Source organism: Scatophagus argus, chromosome 13 (assembly GCF_020382885.2).
Source record: "Scatophagus argus isolate fScaArg1 chromosome 13, fScaArg1.pri, whole genome shotgun sequence".
Taxonomy (NCBI): domain Eukaryota; kingdom Metazoa; phylum Chordata; class Actinopteri; family Scatophagidae; genus Scatophagus; species Scatophagus argus.
This window is the reverse complement of record NC_058505.1, coordinates 2,546,881-2,567,964: the sequence shown is the minus strand read 5'-3', so window position 1 is coordinate 2,567,964 and position 21,084 is coordinate 2,546,881.

Genomic DNA, 21,084 nt, shown 5'->3' with positions numbered 1-21,084 from the left:
AGATGACCAACATCGCGAGCAAATGTTAATAGGCAGCACCACTGCAAAAGCCATGTACTAATGTATGAGAGAGATGAGTTTAGGTTTAAGGTTGAAACAAAAGCACCATATTGCATTTTTCCTTAGTTTGATTCATTCACGAAAACACTTTCTTATGCAGCTCACACATTATTTTATTTCTGTTTATACTGAAAAGTTTGTCATTCTTGCAGACTTTCTGTTGAATAAGATCCCCTCCATGTATCTGCTAGCTAACGCGGTAGCTGGACACAAAAGGGATGCCGAGATGCTTTTCTGCCCAGCCAGCTTGTGACTGACGGCGTCGAACAGGACGGATCAAGTGCTACCGAAAAACTTCTTTCCAAACGCTTTATGAAACGGTTCCGAACTGATATACGAAAGGAAAAAGAAGTTTCTAATTTTACAAAATGCTACAGCTGCAGTAGAGCTTCATTCATCTCACAATATTTTATGTATTCAAACGGTATTGATCATCTGTTTTATCACTTTGGAGTTTTATATTGGTCCTTTTGGATGTGCACTTTCCATTCTGGTCATCCATGATTTATATTTTATTTGGCAACTACATAAATTCTTCTTTTGTGTTGGCTAAATTTGTATTTGAAGTAAAGGCCACAGGTAACTAACATCCAGGATACACTGAAACAAACCGTGATGTGGGGTCAAGGATGGTTTCCATGCTGTGTGTCTGGGATCTATTTATTGTCCGTCTTCTTGCCTGTTGGCTCATCAGTAAAGATAAACACCAATTTAATGTATATTGTTTGAATTGTGGAATTAAATCCTTCTATAGGAGCCTTAGGGGTTAACTCCCCCTATATGTCGTACGGAGGACTGGATAGCTTTTCTAAGCCGTATGTACACAGACAGTGATGAAGAGGTCTGGAGGTCTGAGGGGGCTGGGGGTCTGGCCAGACTCCCAGTTTGGTGCCTGATGGATGGGCATTCCTCAGCCCTCCTCTCCCTCTGCACCCCCCCACTCATCCTCCAGGTCTCTCACTCTCCTCCCCAAGGTGATGAACAAGCTCATTACTGTGGCGCGCTGATGAAAGGAGGCCATTATCTTTTCACGGTGCACTTTGAACTCTGACAAAGGAATCTACTCCTCCCTTGTCTGCAGCTTCTGGTTACGTAATGCAGTCATAGATGGCTCGGTGCCAGTGTTTTCACTGCACCCCCTCCACGCTGGAATCTTCTCCAAGATACTGTCATGGCCACATACACAGAATTCTGGCTTGTCGGTGAACCGAGTCTATTTCTAATTCTGTTCTGCCTTGATGCTTCTGTCAACAGATTTGAAATCTGATGGCAGTAAGAAAGACGAGCAGCATTCGGCACGGTGAACAGGAGTGTGGCCTTTATTTCTGCTTATGCCTATAAGTATATTTTATCATCGTCTGATCTCCTGCCTTCTCACATTAAAATCTTTTTATTTGTTCGGGGGACATAAACGAACGAACACATGTCACCAAAGGTCTGCAGTAGAAAATCTTCATATCTCAAGGTAGTCCAGAAATGACTTTCCCTGAAATCAGGTTAATAAATTTATTCTGGTAGCTTTGGTGAACTTTGAGATTTCCTTTACGAGCCACATTGTACCTTGGTGATCACAAAAGAGAGAAACCCCAAAGGAATCCCTGACAGAGAGAGCAACAGGTGTGCACACTGAGAAAGATGTGGCACAGTCCTGAACGTCGTTATTCACTCGCTGTGGAGGAGAATATTCGTCAGTGACAAAGTGACCTTGTCGACAGCCATTTTGTCCAAACGCCAACAGTATTCTTCATGTTGAACGCCGACAGACAACACGGGACAACTGCAACACGTTTGACCACAGACAAAATGAATCATAAAATAAAATTCAGCCTTTTTAAAATCTCCTTTAACAAGGACACATATAGTACATATTGCCATGAAATTGCTGATTTTTCAACCTGTTGGCTTTTTGAAGACTACTGATGTGTTTTAGGAAAGAGACGAAGAGCTGAAAACAGTGTTTTTCTTTTAAACAGTGTACATACATACGTGTTTTGGCAACAAGAGTGTGACCCTGACGCCAGGAGTATTGACAGCAGAGCCTTTCGCAGCTTTATTGTGTGTTTTTTGAGAAACGTCTGTCGAACTTTCTGCCAGGCTCCAAATGGCAACAAAGGGCTCCACCAATCAGATTGTCACGGCTGCCTGTACGAGTCGCAAAAGGAGGAGAAAGAGTTACAGTGCCCTCGCGGCGGCTCACGAGGCAAATATTGCAGCAATAATGAAAGGCAACGCAGAGGGGTGTTTGTGCATTTCTGTCAGAGCTGAGTGAGTCCTGTACAAGGTGGGAGACAAAGGGGCACGTGTACGCCCCTCCCCCCCTGTTGAAAGGACTCCCATGGGGACCAACTCCTCCACTCTCAGCTCAGGTGAGACTCGCTGCGTATTTGAATGTAGAGAAATTGAAAACACAACACCCTGCAAGTCTTCATCAAGGTCACGGCAACTTTTTCTCCCCTCTTTCACAATAGAAAATCCATAAACACACCCCAAACCGCCCGACACACACGCACATACTGAAAGGAAAAACTCACTCGCACACACTCACACCTTTTTCCCTGAAGGTTTGCGAAGCCCCTTGTTTGAATTCACCTATCACCATGACAACTACTCTCTCTTTACCGGCTGTGCCCGTGGGAGGTTTTCGCCCAGCCTTTTCTAATTTCACACTGTGTGGATATCTCCATTCAGTAATTACAATCCCATCCATTCTCATTTTCCCTGTCCAGACAATGTGCCCTGGATACACACACACACAAAAATATCTCTTGCCTCATATGCACACACTAACCTCGCACGAACACACACCAGTATAGACCCCCTGCGTTCTGTGACACATACAGAAACAGAGTGTGTGTTTGTGAGTGTGTGAGAGAGAGACAGAAGTGAACTGTCACGACTCCCAATTCACAATCACACACACGCACATCGCTCGCAAAATCCAATTACAAGTCACACTCGGGCCTGCAAAGTTGGGCTCATTGTTGAAAAGTTAATAATTGCAAAATAACAGTAAAACAATGAGATTTGTCTTGCAAATCGACAAAGATAGATAAGCAGGAAGAGCAGATGTAGAAATGGCTAGAAATGAGTCCGAGAGGAAGAGTCCCGATATGAGACATACACAGATTTCAAATGAAATCGAGTAAAAGGTGTTAAAAGTGGATGTTGGCACAGCGATCCTCTGGTGTACATGGCTGCTAACGCCTACGTCATCACCACAGCAACTCATACGGATCAGTTGGTGATGTCTGGACACACAAATCCAATCGGATCAGCTGTAGAAAAAACAACGCAGACAAATCTGATTAGCCTGCAGTCTGAACTGAAGCCTAAACGACTGGCCTGTAACCTTAACAAAGCTGATGTGTTTCAGTTTGATTGTCTGCCCTGCCCTGAGTGGATCCACCTGTGTCTCGTTTCCAGTCCTCCCTTCACCAGATTATTTAATGTGTGTTGTGCCTCCACTCTGCTGGTTTGTCTCACTGACTTCATGTCGGCCTCAGCGTTCTTTTTTGTTGTGTGTTTTTCTGGGGATTTTTTTTGACCTGCCTCTGGCATTTCTCTGTTGGATTTGTTTGTCTTCTCCTAATGCTCACCTGTGTGTCAGACTTTATTTTTTTCTGAAGGGCAACACATGCCAGGAACATACTGTATGATGCATGTGAAAACACCTGCACCAAACGTTACGTCAGCCTAAACACCAGAAGTGTCTGGACAGTTTTGTGTGCTGTGACTGGTTGACACCAATCAAACTGTGCTGTCCACAGAGTCAACACATGTGGACTTGCAAGAAAAGCAGCAATTTCATCACATTTGCTCCCCGGTTTGGCATATCACAGCTATTGTACGCTGCCTCTTTCTTCTCAGAGGATGATTTCATGTTCATTAAGGGGCACCTGAGGCTCAGAAAAGCAGGAGGATTTTCTGTACACCTGCTCAGGTTTACAATGAGCACAGCATTTAAATCTGAATATCCCTTTTCACTTCAAGTGTCTCACCTGTCTTCCTGTTCATCACTTGTCTTTCGCTAGTTATTAACAGACAAGCAAGCATACATACGTAGAGAACACCTGAAGAAAAGATAAAACTCAATCCCAGTTTGAAATATCACCTGTAATGCTTGTGCTCTGATGTGTATTGATGCTCTCAAAGCCACACCAGAGCCAAGAGCAATATTAAAACAGTTATAGTCTAATACCTGACAGATTCAAGACATTGATGGCAATTTAAATTCAATTTAATTTGAAAGGGCCACAAAGACTACCTACATGAAAAGAAGATAATGAGAAAAGTTTCTAAAATCTAATTTAAAGTTCATGTTTGCATCATTTGCTAACAAAGGAGCACATGGGACCTTTATTTTGAGTTATGACGGGATCAGAACATTGCAATGTCATTATTTTCCATCAGTGGGTCCTGCTGGCCTAAATCCCCGTTCTCGTCAATGATAGTCCGTGGTAATAACATTTATACCCTTTTATTCTGCCAGTGTATGCAGGCTGGTGAGCCTACTCACTGGCCTCTACATGAGTCCTCATAACCAGCCCGTCTTACTCATTCAGAATCACAAAAGACAGACGGATGTGACCTCCGGTTTATCAGCTTATTTTCCCAAGATGCCCTCGCTTCTTGTTTACGACGTGGCTCGGCTGTTCTCAGGACTCCCAGGGGACTCGTGTTGCAACAAACGGCCGCACTGCATGTAAACACTGGCCCAGCTTAACTTGTGTTTACCACACAGCTCTTATAGGTCATCGCTGTGTCCCCCCCCCACGTCGGCAGCTTAAGCACATATCAACACCGTGTGGCCGCCCAACACCAAACCACAAACAGACACAGTTAGCAAAGTGGTGTCGCAGCTCGGCACTGCTACAGAAGCACACACTGTATTCCCCTCAGGGGCTGGTAGAGACCAAACACAGAGCTTCAGTAAAAGAGGGTGAATATTGGACTTGGCCAGTTGGTCCAAATGAAAGCTAATGTTGCTACGTAACTGCTGGACATGTAAACAAGAAAGTATTTGCTAACAAGTCAGAAATATTAACCAGGAAATTACGTCCGCTGCCACACCATGAGCAGTAAAACAGGGCAGCTGCAGAGAGTATCTGCTTTTGACAGTCCTACAGGAGAACGACTTCATTTCTATCCCTTTTTTAAAAAAAATAAAAAATTATCAGTTCAGCAGTCAGCGTCACCCATTTAAATAACAATATAAGGGCACTTTTCCTTGTAAAATAAAGCCACTTATGGCTTCAGCCGTTGTCTTTGGAAGGGAAGCTGCTAATGCTGGCACTCGTGCTTGTTTTAGCTGCTTTCTACCGTCTTAAATTAGCAGTAAAGTTTGTGGTGTGACGAGTACATGATAGACTTCAAATAGTTCAAAAAGTCAATAGTGTACACAGTAAGAGTGTGACATTTCTGCCTTATATCCAGAGGAAATTAGAACGTGTGTGATTCAGGATGTCGGCAGGATGCTCACACAGATAAACACACTAAAGTTAGAAATGTGGGGGAAGAGAACAGCTGTATTGATTTTTATTTTATTTTATCTCTTTTTTCATTACTATGCTGCTGCAGGAGTTTGGTTTACAGAATAGGGGAAAGTATGAAATAAAAATGCTGCATTACCAACTCTGAAATATTGTTGTTTTTGTTTCTCACATTCTACCTGATTGTTTTTCATCAGTTCCTTCACTTTTCTCATACTTAAAGTACAACTTTCTTCCTTTTTGGAACCACGATTTACAATCCTTCCTGGGTCAAAGGTCGTGACACCAACAAACTATTAACACTCATTTGCTCTGAACATAACACACACACTTGACTGACAAACATGAATGGAGGAAAAATGAATTGTTCCTGAAAACATGCCACAGTTTGACATGTTTTCCAGCCCCGACGCTCCAAATATTTGGCCACCACCCCAACCCCCAACCCTTTAAAACTCCATACCAAAGCCGTGTAAATAACATGTCATTTTCATGCCTTTTGATCACTGAGCTATTCCGAGTGAACCTCCTGAGGTTTAACGGCTGGGGGTGCGAGGTGCACAGCCGATGCTCGGGTGTAATAATAAGCTCAGTTTTTTTTTTTTCACCTCCTTTCACTTCTTCGGATTGAGGTTTTGAAAAGGAATAATAAAACAACTGTCAGCTAATTGGCAATAGGAGTGCACTGTGGAGCAATGGGGGAAAAAAAAAAACAAAAAACTACAAAGCGACTCCACAAGGGAAATGTGGAAAGCTACACACACACACACACACACACACACACACACACATTGGGTTTTAAGGGCATTCTCCTGTTGCAGAGCAATCCCACCTCAACTACTTTTGTGCTTTCATTGTTCAATTTTTCATTTATCTTTTCCTGCGAGACACAGAAAGATGCTGTGCGTCTTAATACTACAGTAAGTCTCTGTCTGAAGAAGTTAACTCGGAGCGATGGCGGTCCATCACTCACGGCGTCAACCCAGACGTGACTCCAACGGCAACTACAAATAATCTTCATGGTTCTTCGTTTGAAAGATACTGAGGTTTGAAGCAGCACACGCGCTGCCGAGACACATTCAGGAAAATTATGGCTCACAGAAAATGTGAAGTAATGCTGAGGAGTTAAGTTCTGACAGCGTGCTTTGTACTGTGCAAAGTGCTGTCGGTCCAGATCTACATTTTAAACTTTTAAACAAATTTGGTTGATGAGTCTCCCAAAGTCTCAGTGTCAAGTCAAGAGAGCACGTTTTCCATTAAAACTAATACTCACATTCTGCAGTGACAGCTGCAGTCCGCTTTTCACGCATTTCAGTTGTTGCGTCACTACTGTCTGTGTTTATTACTGTTATCACCGCAATGTAAACAACTGACTGATACACCAAAAAAAAAAAAAAATCAGAAGATGTCTTTAATTTTCTGGAATCAAAGGTACAACATGATGTACATAAAATAGGAAGAGAAGTGAAGTACAAACATCAGACTCCAAGATCGTGGCTTTTCATTTGAAATCTTCCTGGTTTCCTGAGCAGCCCATTGCATAAGCTCGCTAACATTTATTGGCACAGAGATTTGCATTTGGATTACATCACACACATAAAATTTCTCTCCAAAGCTTTGGGAATGTCAATTCTAAAACTTCCAGGTCTCCTTTAAAGATGTTGGGGTTGCAGTACCAAAGTTGACCACTGGGGAATTTTGACATTGATGATGTTAGGAGAATATTAACTGCAACAACAAAGACTTTGGAACAGCTTTGGCTGTTACTGGCTCTTTCTCCATGATTTCTTAAAACTTCAATTAATCAAAACTGATTGCCATAATGTGACACTGTTGTATCCTGGCTGTAACCCCGACTCTAACATACAAAAGAAAACCATACACAATTAAACTACTCATCAAGCTCTTGGCCCCGCCTCCTTCTGGGCAGATAGCCAATCCTATTTTAGAATGGTGGAATGGCAGAGGGGGTGGCCAATCAGCCCCGACTCCTCCCCTTTTTGGATACGCCCCTGAGTTTCTAGGATGTCAAAGCTGGCATTCATGTAATGTTTTGATAGACACTGAAGCCAAGACACAATAAGCAGGCGGGCTGCAGCTGTTCAGTGTCATCGGAGGCTGAGGCTTTACTGAGTACGTTTCAGTCGTTTCCACACAGCTCAACATTTTGCAGGCTTCTTTTGAATGTGGTGAAATGGAAAACCAAGGCTGCTCACAAGCCTTAGTTTGATGTTCAAAGATTTTGCTTGTAACAAGTAACAATAAGTTGAACGGATAAATCATGTTGCCAATCACAACATTATTTATACACTGACAAATTACACTCCAAAAGGATGTCATTTCTGAAATGATTATTTTTTTTCAAATCTCATTTCCTGCAGCATAAAAGAAGTGCCAGTTTCTGTGGCATTCTGGTTATTACACCTGCAATCGCATATTTGCAGGAACACACACACAGAAAACCTAGACACACACACACAAGCCTAGGCATCCATGCATAAAATCTACAAGCACACAAATCACTCACACATCAACGGCGCATAAAGAAAAGCTTTTCAGTATTGTTCCTTTCTTGGATGAAATGACACAAGCCATCACATGGTGGAGGGCACATTTGCTCTCTTCCGCCGTGCTAATAATATGCTATCATCGGGCCGAAACCACAAATGCACCGCTCATGGCCATAATCTTGTTGTCAGCTGTCGCACACTGTGGATGACGTGCAGACACTCAAAGCCATTTGGCATGTAGGGCTGAGATCCCACAGCCCCAGCTTAATTGGATTTTGAAATGTGGTGTGTGTGTGTTTGTGTTTATCTGTGGGTGTGTGCACATATGCACTGGTAGTTCAGCATACCAAAGTGCTTCCATATGTGTGCGTGCATGTATGCATACGTGCGCTCACATCTGACACATAAAACAACGCTGTCATAACTTACGTTTTGTCAGGAGCAGAGAAAAGGAGCTTTGATCTTTAACAGCTTGCGTTTTATCTAATTGATTTTGAAAGGGTTTCATCAGCTCAGGCCTGGTGAATGTGTTTTTGCTTTTTAAACCTTGCAAGAAGACAAAGTGCACCACAACATGTGATTCATTTTGTATCATTGCTATTAGTGATGACAATGTACTCGAAGAAGAAGAAACTTTATTTAGGCAGCATCTTTCAAAACACGCATTCAAAAGTGCTTCACAGACAAGGACAAATAAAGTGCATAAAAGAAGGCAGAAGAACAACAAAGAATCACAGTCAACCAGCGCAGTAACACATAAAACAGCCAAAGGTAAGACAGATTTTAAAAAACAGATAAAGTCGGTAACATATAAAATATTTAAGAAACTTCACACATGACTTTATTGCCAGTTTAAGGTAAATGACGGCCAAAACCTACAAAAAACAACATCCAACTTGTAATAAACCAGAAATTCATTCTGAACATTTGAATCAATACAAAGTGCACTGATTTGTATTAATAAATTCTGACAAATACTTCTAAATCTGAAGATGTGAAATGAAATAAAAACACACAATCTGGGATTCCTCTGCTTTCAAATCAGTGGAGGGATCACACGTCCCTTCACAGATTAAAATCGTTTAGATTATCACGAATCACTTGTGTCAGGAGTTTTTGGAGAGGTGACATTGTGAAGTTCTGGATGTGAAATCTTCACCTGTAAAGTGACCAGAAACTTCAGCTGCCAGATAAATGTGCTTTAGTCCAAACTAAAAGACTCCTCTTCAAAATGTAGCACAACAATCAAGCAAATCTCTTAACATTTAAAATATATTTAAGTGAAGTAACAAAAACATCAAGACTGTATGTAAGTGCAGCACTTGAGTAAATGCATGAAATCCACTAAACTGAAAGCCCTTGTGTGTTGACGTTGCTGCTCCCCGCATGCGTGTGTTCGCTCTTGCATGCATGCAGGTTCATAAAGCCTAAAATGAAAGGTATGAGATAGCCGGGTGGAAGCTTGCCAACGTGTGAGATAGAAGTGGACGCTCCACTGCCTCTCAGAGAGACAAGGGAGCCGGCGTCTCGTCGGCGTTCTCCCAAACAGCGTAACCAGGCCTCTCAGGAATTCAGCTTCCCCTGCTGACTCCACACAGGAAGGAGTGCGAGTGAACCTGCAGCCAGTGACAGATTTTCAGACTGTGATCACTCGCAGTGCGGACAAAGAGGCTGTTTCTCAGTGCTGGTTGCTGGAATATTTGAATGGCTTGACTGAGGAGTGAGTAGACGGGAGAAGCGACGCACCAATTATTAAGGACGGGAAAGTGTTTTGTTTTTGCTTTTTCAATGGAAATCCACTCACATGTACATTAAGACCTTTGCAGACACCAGAAAATGGGAGAGAAACAGAAACGACACCCGGCAGACTAGTTTTCAATCCGCAAGCCCTCATAAAAGACGGAAAAGTGGCTTTTTTGAACAAAATATTCAACAGGTTGTGGAAAGTCTGAGTTTGGCTGCAGATGTGAAAATTAATTCACTGCAAAGTTTTCTCTGTAATCTTCAGAACAAACAGAGATGCTCAAAGCCAGAAATTCCCACATGCCCCTTTAAAACGTCCCAGAAAGAAATGTTATCGCAGCGGCACAGAGACGCCTGAAATCATTTCAACCTGAGATCTTTCACAGTGAGAAGAAGGAGGTCACGCTGGTGAATAGAATATTTAAGAACAGCTTCAGAAGACACATAAATAATGAGCCACTTCAGACTCAGGTTGCACTGGAACAATCAGTGGAAAAGTTAGAAAAGCAAGTAGTGGAAGTGAAAGCCGTAGTTGGTACACTGAGGCTGAATTCAGCTCTTGTTTAAGGATTGTTAAGAGTCCTGCTTTACAGTCAGCACCTCACTCGTTCGCCACACTGAGATGGTCCTCAGCAGAAAGTGGAAGGTGTGTGTTGTGTTTTCCTGATTGTGACAGCTCTGTAGAGCTAAACTTCCTACAGAACCTGCCGAGGACACAGGTAGATGCACCTGAGCACCAGAGGCTCCAGCTGGTCGATGACATAAACTCTGAGAGGGCGGAGCCTAGTTATGGCTCCTCTGTACACTAAAATCCACTTTCTGCATTTGATTCAGAAACAGAATCTGAATGTGGTTTCATACTATATCAACGCTGCCTACTCTGACAGCAGCGATTGTTCGCCAAGCAGCTCGTTCAAAAAGCTATTGTGACTCATAAATGTGTTAGCGGTTAGCTCACCAGCTACACTTGTTGATGTGCTTCTACAGCTTCTACAGCTACATATTTTTGCAAAGATGCTCGGGTGATTTTCTTGTTTGGCCTATGAGGACTTGTGACCTTGTCTCTTGTGAAGCTACGTTTCCTCCTCGCCCTCCTACCTGAAGCCCATAAACTTGTAGAAATAATTTGCTCTGTGCGGTGAAGCTATGCCGAATGACAGACAACAGTGAATAAAGTTTGAACGCTAAAGTTTGGATCCCAGTACTTTTTCCTCCAAAAGTATTCAATCTGCAGAGGATGCGCTGGAAGACAGGACGAGGCAGAGATAGGGACATAAATAGATGGAGGGATAAAGGAAAGAGAGGGAGACAGACTTTTTCCTGACTTTCCCGGAAGCCATCTGTCTTTGTTTAAAGAGTATGACTGCTGTCAGGTTGCTGTGATAGAGACGTAAACAAACAGGAGGATCACAGCTCCTTATCTCTGCTCATTTCTCCTCCCAAACAAGACAAACACCAGCAATCCCATCATGCCGACTGTGTGTGTGTGTGTGTGTGTGTGTGTTTATGTTCATGTTACTGTGCAGTTCAGTAAAGCTTGACCAGAAAGATGTGCATATTTTAAGAAGCACGATCCAAACACGAGCCCTGAGGGTGCAGGCGCTGCAGGAAGAATGTGTTGATTTTCCTGTGAAAACCTCATTGCGTATCCAGCTCATCAATGGGTCGGATGGAAAAGAGGTCAACCAAGCATTCTTTCATGGAACTGGCATCGTTTCAGCCTGTCTTCAGTTACAGAATAATATCACAAAGTAGGAAAAAGAGTCCACAGCCACGGGTAGGATGTGGTACACAAAATCCAATTCTTCAAATCGTGTTTAGTGCTTTTGTCAACGTCCCAGCGACACTGTTTTTAATAGGAAACAGTTGTGATGCTGAATTGGATTTTGTTGCAGCAGACTGAGGATTTTGCTGTGATTGTTTAGGCATACATGAAGCACTTTGTGGTTCAGTGCAAAACAGTGAAAGCTGGCACATCATGATCAAGCTAATCTAAATTTTATTTTAATTTTGCTTAAATTATACAACTTTTGAGTGTTATTTAGTTTGAGAAGTTCATTCCTGACCTTCTGAAACACTATGAAGTCACTGAAGATGTGGTTGAATGCCCCTTAAAAAAAGAGTTTAGAATATTTCATTGCGTAATATTATGTTAATTTGAGTGCAGAAATTATTAACTGGAAGGTGCAAGCGACCACTTTGTGCACACGGGTTCATACATTTGAAAGCATGAATTGCTCATCTGCATGCACAAGTTTAAAAACTAATTTCCCCCTGACCTCAGCTCCACGTGAAATGGACAAACCAGGGACAAAACATTTTATTTTTATATTACGATCATAAAAATCGCCAGAAAAGCAGCAAAGTGCAGGACAAGGTGCGATGCAGCATGGCCTCGTCATCCAGCGGGTTATCAAGCGCCCCTCATGAGTCAGAACTGAATTCTGTCACGCCTTGTGTTTGGGTCATGCTTTGTCTTTTGGTTTTTAGTCCATGTGCCTTGTTTCATGTTTGTCTTGTCATGTGTTTCCATGTATTATGTTCCAGGTTTTGTCCTGTCCTGTTTTATTTTGAAAGTGTCACTTCCCCTGTGTGTCTCCTTTTCATGTAGCTTTGCTTTGGTTTATCATAATTGCTTTCTCCTCCCCTAATGTGTTTCACCTGTCTCTCGTTGTCTTTAGTCCTCGTCTTCCCCGTCACTATTGGTCGGATTGTTTTCAGTCTTCATGTGTCCATGCCAGGATTTTCTTGTCTCGTCTCGCCATGTTTTTTCGCCACAGCTTTTGTAGTTTTTTTGTTGATCCTAGTGCCACAGTAAGTGTGTGCCAGTTTGAGCTCTTTTGTTTAAAAAATAAAAGAATATTGTTTTTGCACATCCGCCTGCCTCCCTTTTTGAGACTCTGCATCAGGGTTCAGCTCTCTGCGTCAGCACCGCCGTACTCGCTTGGTAAACATACTGAGACGTCGTGTTGCAAAGCGACAGCTGTAGGGGAGTTAGGGTTCGCGGTTCAGTGTCGGCGCATGTTGTTACCATAGCAACCACAAGCCGAGCTGAGGCGTTTCAGTGATGAACCGTCATGTCTGAGATGGACATAACGCTGCACCCAATCCCAGCAGTGCACGGCGTCACGGCGGGTGGACGGCAGGCGTTTCTGGCTCCACGTCAGAACCGTCGCCTGTGCATCATCAGAGCCGTGTGACGCGATGACATTGTTTCTCTCCCCTCACTATGAAAAGGCTTAAAAGAGGACGAGACCTTGAACGAGGGGGACGCCTTTTATGTCTTAAAGTAAACAGCAACAGCAAACTCACAGACACAGTGAGATCGTGCAACATGTCAGACTAACTAGCGGTGCATATCAGGCTTTATTATGAGTGTGTGTGTGTGTGTGTGAGCCTCTGTATAAAGTCAAATATAATGAGACCTCACTCAGCCTCAGGTCTGCTCGCTCACTGTAAAAGCACACAGAAAGACGGCGTCATCTGCAATTCAAATGAGCAATTCACTGATTAGTTAACAGAGCCAAAAGGTCTTAATACAGTCAAGTAATGACTGAAATGCAATTTCTATTCAATCAATGTTTTTATTTATAATGAGCGATATGGGATTCTGCTGCAAAGCGGAGAACACTCATGCAAACACACACACATGTTTTGCTCTGAATGTGAGATAATTGGCAAGATATGGGAGGGTGGGGGTGGGGGTGTCTTTTGCTGCTGAGCCTAATTAGAGAGAGAACATTTTCATAGCTGCCAAACAACAGCAGACAAACCAAAGGTGCCCTATAAAGAATCCATGGTTTCATTATAATGTGACAAGGCGGAGTTCATCTGTTGCAGCGGAAGTGGAGCGACTGCGACAGGCCTGACAGCCAAAGATCAGGAAAGCTAATGTCAAAGTTACAGATGAAACCTTGTAAACACACGCAGGAGCAACACGGGGAGGAACAAAGCGGCAGAGCGAGCGTCGTGAGAGATCAATACGCTGACGCTCGCTTCGATCCCCCAGCAAGGCCGTTTGGAGTTTTGATGAAGCACCAGAGGTCAAAGGTCAGTGTGTGCATTGCAACAGCTGAAGACCGTCAGAGAACCTGTTCTGCTAAATCAATGATACATTTCGTTACATTACGTTTCCTCCCGCTCAGAGCAAAGTGAGTGGCTGTTGTGAGAACAGGCAGTCAAAAGAGGGAAAACAGAAGCACTGGAGGTGTGGAACGAAACAGGTACACCTTCATCCGTCTGTTTCTGTTTCACTTTTCAATTGCCTTAAAGCTGAAAAAGAGCCAAAAGATGACAAACGTGTTCACTTTTGTTCCAATGCGTCGTCATGTGGGCGTACCTGCATCTGCTTCCTCTACAGACGCAGCTTTCATGTGGAGGCCGAATCATGCAGTACAAACAGGCTGGGGATTTAGGCTTCCCCAGTCAGAGTACAGAGGGGGACCTTTGCTTCACTTCCACCACCCAGACGCTGAGCACCACAGGAGATGTGAGGATCAGAGGACAACAATTTTCCCAGTGAAAACGCAAGAACCTTCTTAGATGTGAAGCAGCCATGGTATTGTGTGCATCAGAGCCACTGGCACAGCTTTAATTATGTAATCTGGTCACAAGCTGAAATTCCCTGAAGGTCGCTGACTGAAACAGGCGGGGATTGATGTTTTATTTTGCTGACACATCAGAAAACTTGCTTCAGACTTGTGCTGCAATTATTTAACGGAAACAAAAGTATTGATTGACCTCGAATCCCTGAGTTAATAACCTGCTGTCGTTGTGTCTAAATAAATTTCAGCTCTGACTCTTTTAGGTTTCAAACTTTATCATTAACATTATATGTGAAACTCAGGTCTTTTCTTTTATCCTCATTAGCCTGAATTATCTGTCAGCTGTGTGCCACTGAAAACCATTGCAGTGACATCAGTAATTATCATACCTTCAGCCAAAGGGAAGGAAGGAGAAGGATTACTGGTGTTTGTTTGCACTGAAAACGTCATACAGAGATTTCTTTGGGATTTGCTGTAAATATGAGCCGCTCTCTGGGGAAAAAGTCACATCATCCTTCTAGTATTCAGAAAGAGGAAATACGAAATTTGTTTTGCAGGGTTTCAGCATCTTCTAATCGGAGTCACAAGCTGCGGCAACACAGATGGCAAACAAGACAACAAACAGATGTCGGCAGTGTAAGGTGACTCAGACTCAAAAAGGCCAAGTTGGCTTTTTGCGCCTGTGGAGACGACTCTTCTTTCAGGAACGGAGAGGACAGTGGTGGTAAAATCAGTTCAGATGTGTACATTCTCCCTCACATGTCTCCACTGCACGGGACACCGTCGTGCTCTGTTAACCTTCTGAAGATATTACCTCAACTGCTTCAGGGAGGACGTGTAGCAAAACATAAAATTCAGCCAGAGACTAGGAACAAATCACTGAAATCAGAGTCTGTAGTAGACCTTGAACAAGAACTTAATCCCCCAGATTTCCTCACTGGAGCTTCTCTGAGCCAGCAGGACTCGGTTGAGGGCAGACGTTTTCAGGAGGATGAAGTCCTGTGCCAAACCAAACAAGAGCAGCAGTTTCATAAAAGAATCGTTTGGGTTTGTTTAAATGATAAGACACAGATGAATCAGGAAATATTCGTGGCAGCGTTGCAGATGGCTGCTGGTAGCCCGTCTCAACTGCAGACATCACATAATAAACCACATCGGCTTTGTGCTGGAGATCAGACTGCAGACGTAACCACCCAAGTAAAAGAGGTGCCAGTTTGCCAAGACAGCCCGTCTTCTATGTTTGTTTTCTTTAAACAGATAGCACATGTTTTATAGTGTGACATTTAGATGTTTCCTTACTGCAGGTGACATGCAATATCTGCAGCAACATGTAGGTTTTTATTATGGATGGTGTGTTTTCTTACAGGAAACTTCCAGCTTCCTGTGATGTCCCTTCATCTGTCAGTTTGTTTTGGTTTGTTTTTCTTTTTAGGTTTAACTTCATGAATCAAATGCTCATCATCCCTGCAGCTTTCTCAAATTTGAGTGACAGGAATAAGTAGAAAAAGAGTGTCAACAAAACTACTTTGTAATCAAGCAAACTGATTTTGTGGCTGACGCTCGCTTGTGTCGCATGTGTTTAGGACATGATGTCACAGCCCCTAACGTCACTGTTTTGATTCACTCTCATCGCTCTCATAAAAAGCCGTGAACGAAGCAGAACCTTCAGCTGCTAAGAGCCAGATGTTTTGCTCAGCAACTGGTGGAGACCAAAACAGTACAACAAGAAGAGCGAGAAAACATCATCAAGCGGACAGGAACACTCCAGACGGGTGTAATAATGTGGATTTTTGTTTGTTCTGTGGAGTGTAAATAAGCCAGTCAGCTTTGTGAAGTGATAATGTGTCAGTGTTGTTTTTGCAGTCTGTTCTGTCTGTGCTGCCCTCAGCTGGCCAGAAAATCACCTGCAACCTACCAAGAAGCTTATTAACAGTCAAAGTAGATGGAAAAGTATTCCACCAACCAGGGAAAATGAAAGTTTGTGATATATATCTGCATGTACATAATGATTAATTTTTAAGTTTTTATTTTTCTTTAATATTTTAATGTATTATAATGTACATTTTTGCATGAATTATAGAGCACTCCCTTGTATGAATAAAATCAGTCACATTTATCTGGAACTATAACTATGGCATAAATCTGGATCCACACTCAAATGATAAAATGACTAAAATAATAAAATATTGATGGTTACTCAGCCTTGGCAGAGGGTATATGATGTCTGGCCTCCTTGTGTTTTCTTTTTTTTCCTGGATCTTTCTACAAGAGGCTTGTCGAAATTTAGATTTCTCAACGTCTGCAGTACAGTATTTAACAGGATGAGTCCCACTGAGATCAGGCTTGTGAGGCCTGTCCTTGAAAAACAACAGCAGATGTACTGACAGACACGAGTCCCGTCAATACGTTTCATAATGAGCAAAGACAATTAAAGTAACAGAGCTCGAGGAGAGGAAAAAAGGAGTGACTGTTGAGAAATTAAACCAGAACAACATTCATTATTCACTTTCTCACAACCCTGCACAGAACAAACATGCAGCAGTGGTTTCAGGTGCAGCAGTGAGCTTGTTTTTTCACGGTAGCTTACTGTACAACGGTGAGCAATGATAAAAGTGCATTAGTGAGACGGATCTGTCCTCCAAATGAAGATGAATTAGACAAAGAAATGCTGCTGGAGACGAACATGCTCTTGATTGAGCAGCTTTTGGCGTTTTTTACCCTTCAGCCTACTTAAAATTCAACGTCAAACAGCGCTGCTATTGGCCTATAATTACAACATCAGTCATTATTGATCATTGTCACTTTAATAAACAGCTCTCAACATTTTGAAGAATTTGTCTCAGATAAAACACCAGGCAACAAAGCCGGCCTTTCTGCATTTATCTTGAGGACACTCAATAAACAGAACTGGCCGAACTGAGGAATTGTGGCATTCACTGAGCTCGAGAATCAACATTCAGATGGTGCTTTTAGAAAAAGGGAGCGCGTGATGTCGGCTCGGCCTCAAGGATACACTGCTTTTGTTTGCATTGTTTTGTTGATGCGTGTGTGTGAAATAGCTGGGGGGGAAATGTCAGTGTCATTCCATTGTGTATCAAGGCAAAACACACAGGGATATGAATTCCAGTCTGAAAAAAAGTGTGTGTGTGTGTGCATGTGTGTGTGTGCCCACGCTCGTGTTTTGGAATACACAGAACAGTGTGTGTGCCACAGCAAAAGGATTGTCTTCTGCTTCTGTTTTACGTCTGTCACTAATTACTGCATCAGCACAGACAGAACGTACAGAAGCCACTGACACAAGCGTGTGGTCCTTGCTAAATATCACTGAGTGCACGTGTTGAGAGACGTGTATTTGCAGTGAAGTCCTGTTGTCCTGCCATGTCCTGTCATGGTTACGAGATCACTTGTCGATATTTCCCCTCGGACCAAACCGTTTCTCTGCAGTCGTGTGCCGGGATGAACAGAAGTTCTCAAGGATTAAACTCGTGAAAATCACTTGAATAAAAGTACTTAAAAATATACTGTTTTCATTTACAACATTAGTACTTCAGATGTCTACGTTGTGTTCAGTGTTGTGTTCAGTGTACATATTCCCACAGTATCTCATGTCAAGTGCATTGATAATTCAGGTTAAGCAATTGAGATGTTTGGATTAAGCCGCACTGCAGACTTCCTGACCATGAATAGCACAGCTGAATAAAGATGCACACGCACACGAGCAGGTGTGTGGGTAAGTGTGTGTGTGTGTGTGTGTGTGTGTGTGCATTCCTGCCAATGGTTTCCTGCTGGTCCACTCACTGACACATTTCACTCATAGCTGATGTAAACTGATGTGCACAACGTAGGTTTCAGCATATTTAAAACACCGGTGTCACAAATGTTTCATATGGGAAATATGTGGACTAATAAAGTGTTTGTTTATGTAAGGTTTGTAAGGTTTAGACAAATAAGACTAAATGTCTTCAACCATGCAGTGGTTGAGTGGCTTTGTGTTCAGTACTGCACCACAATGTCATCATGCTGACATGCTCACAATGGCAAAGCTAATGTGCTAAAGCTAAACAGGTTTAATGTTAATTGCATTCAGTGTTACGTTAGCACGTTACTCGGCTCATATTTGCTAATTAGTACAGCTGAGGATGATGAGCGTCTTTTGTTTTGCACACATTTGAGCAAAACCAAAGTACTGGACATTTTAAAACGTTGACCTTGTGATAGAAATGGATGAAAACTCGGAGTTTCATCAAAGGATACATGGCAACAGTGAATGCCTCTGTCAATAGCTGCTGAGATGCTTCAGCCTCAGGACACAAACTTTATTCTTCCACATGAAAGTCAGATGCACCACAACCACCTTGAACTCTTCTTTTGGACTCACTTTATTTTCTGCATTACAATAATACTTTGGCAGCAGACATGACTCGGGCACATTTGCAATCCTGTTTCCTGCTAAGTCGATATTTTCACTGCATAAAGTCTGGCAGACTGAAGTTAGAATAATTCCAAATCTTCTCTCGCTGTCCAGCAAGTCTCTGCTCTTTCGCAAGCACCTGAGGACCTGATTAGAACAACAGACTCGCTGTGAACAGACAGATAAAAGACACTGGCAAGAGGTTCCTGCTTACAGACGTAATTGGCGATAAGCCATCAATTAGAACAAGACATATATCGTGCAGCCTCCGGGCCAGCAAAGGAGGAGAAGTGAGGCAGCACTGAAGACACAGACAGCTGAGGCAGCCAGGAGGGCATGCAGGCAGGGCCAGCACAACGCAGGACGTCTGATGATGCAGCTCTTTCTGTTTCCAGAAAAAGACTTGGCCAGCCTGCTGGTGGAAAAACTGCTGATGATTTTTCAGAAACTTTTACAGACAAAAACACTTTGGGGGTTTGTTTGTTTTTAACGTGTGTGTATCTACCTGCATCTAATCTCGTACTAATGCACCAGTCAGCCATCCTAATATTTTTTGTGCGCATTTCCAGCTGCGTTTTAATTCGGTATGGACTCAAAAAGGAAAATACATTTTCAGCGATCGGCTAGGCTAAGAATAAGGTTTACACAGTCCGCACTGTGGGCAAACTGGACTGGTGCAAGAATGTGGACATGGTCTACAGAAAGGGCCAGAGCCGCCTCTACTTTCTGAGGCGGCTGAGGTCCTTCAACATCTGCAGGACGATGCTGAGGATGTTCTATGAGTCGGTGGTGTCCAGTGCCATCACATATGCCGTTGCCTGCTGGGGCAGCTGCCTGAGGGTGAGGGACACCAACAGACTCAATAGAATCATCAAGAAGGCCAGCCATGTTGTGGGAGAGGAACTGGACTCTCTGACAGTGGTGTCTGAGAGGAGGATGTTGTCCAAAATAAGAACTATACTGGACTTTCCCTCTCACCCTCTCCACAATGTGCTGATCGGCTACAGGAGCTCGTTCAGCAACAGACTCATACTCCCACGATGCACCACAGAGCGACACAGGAAATCATTCCTGCCTGTCGCCATCAAACTGTTAAACTCAGCACTGTGATGGACACACTCACTGTATATATACAATGTACATATTGGCTTTTTACACATGCACATACCTGTATTTTAAATTTTCTTAAAAATTTGAATACAGTTTTTTTGTAAATACCTGTACTTTGAGATTTTAGTTTTGTTTATCCTATCTTTATTAAGTTTATCCTATTTTTTATACTCTGCACTTTTCTCCTTTCTTGGTCGGGAATACTGCATGTGCAATGTCTGTAAAAACAAGAATTTCCCTCCAGGGATTAATAAAGGAATTCTGATTCTGATTCTGATTCTGATTTGTTGTTGCTCAAAAACTGACATCCATAGAAAAGGTTTGATCTGAGCTGCGCATCTACTCTTTCACACGAATTTTCACACGTTTCAATAGTGGATTTCTCTACTGCTGAGGTACATGTCATAATTTCCCTTGTGGTCACATGTTGCCAGTAGTTAAACTGAACTGAATAATTTTTCACGCATGAGGTAGCAGCTTGCTTCTGTTTGTGGAGCCTTTATTAAGGTCCACCAAGCATTTATTGCTTCTACTGATATTCTAAAAATATGGGATCAAACTAACTGGGCAGATCCTGACTGTGTCTGCAGCAGTTTTTTCTCAGATGGCAGTAAAATGTTCCTGTTCTCCTTTTAATGACCTTTGCATCATCCTGTGAGTGATGTCACTAACAGTAAAACAGGTGAAACTGCTTCCGACTGTAATGGAACTACTGTAGCTGTGCAATAACCATCGTCTGCAGACATGAAGGAGGCGGGACTGATGTGCTGTTGCTACGTCTCAGCGTTTTGTATAAAAGGTACAAAGGTGAACTTGCAGGGTCTGAGTGGGTAACAGAGGTAGCACTGCCAAATCTTTGTAAAAGATTGAGCTATCGGAGGTCCCTGGGGGCCAAACATTTGCTGCCTATTGGCCACACCCACTTCCAACTGTCACCTCCACATTCCCATCAGGTACACTTCAGCCAGTGAACCAGAAACCAATCAGTGTGCTGCTGGAGGGATTTACACTTAAGTGGTGCAAATTCTCTGAGGAGAAAATCAATCTACAATAAACCTGTGGCCATTGTCACTACTTGACTTGTACAGGAGACCTATACATTTACAATATGACAGGTTTAAATGAAAAGATGGTGCAACAAAACTTTGCTATTTCAGGTCTGCGTTCAGAATAATGTATGGAAAAGCACTACAGCAAATGATCTCACACATGGACAT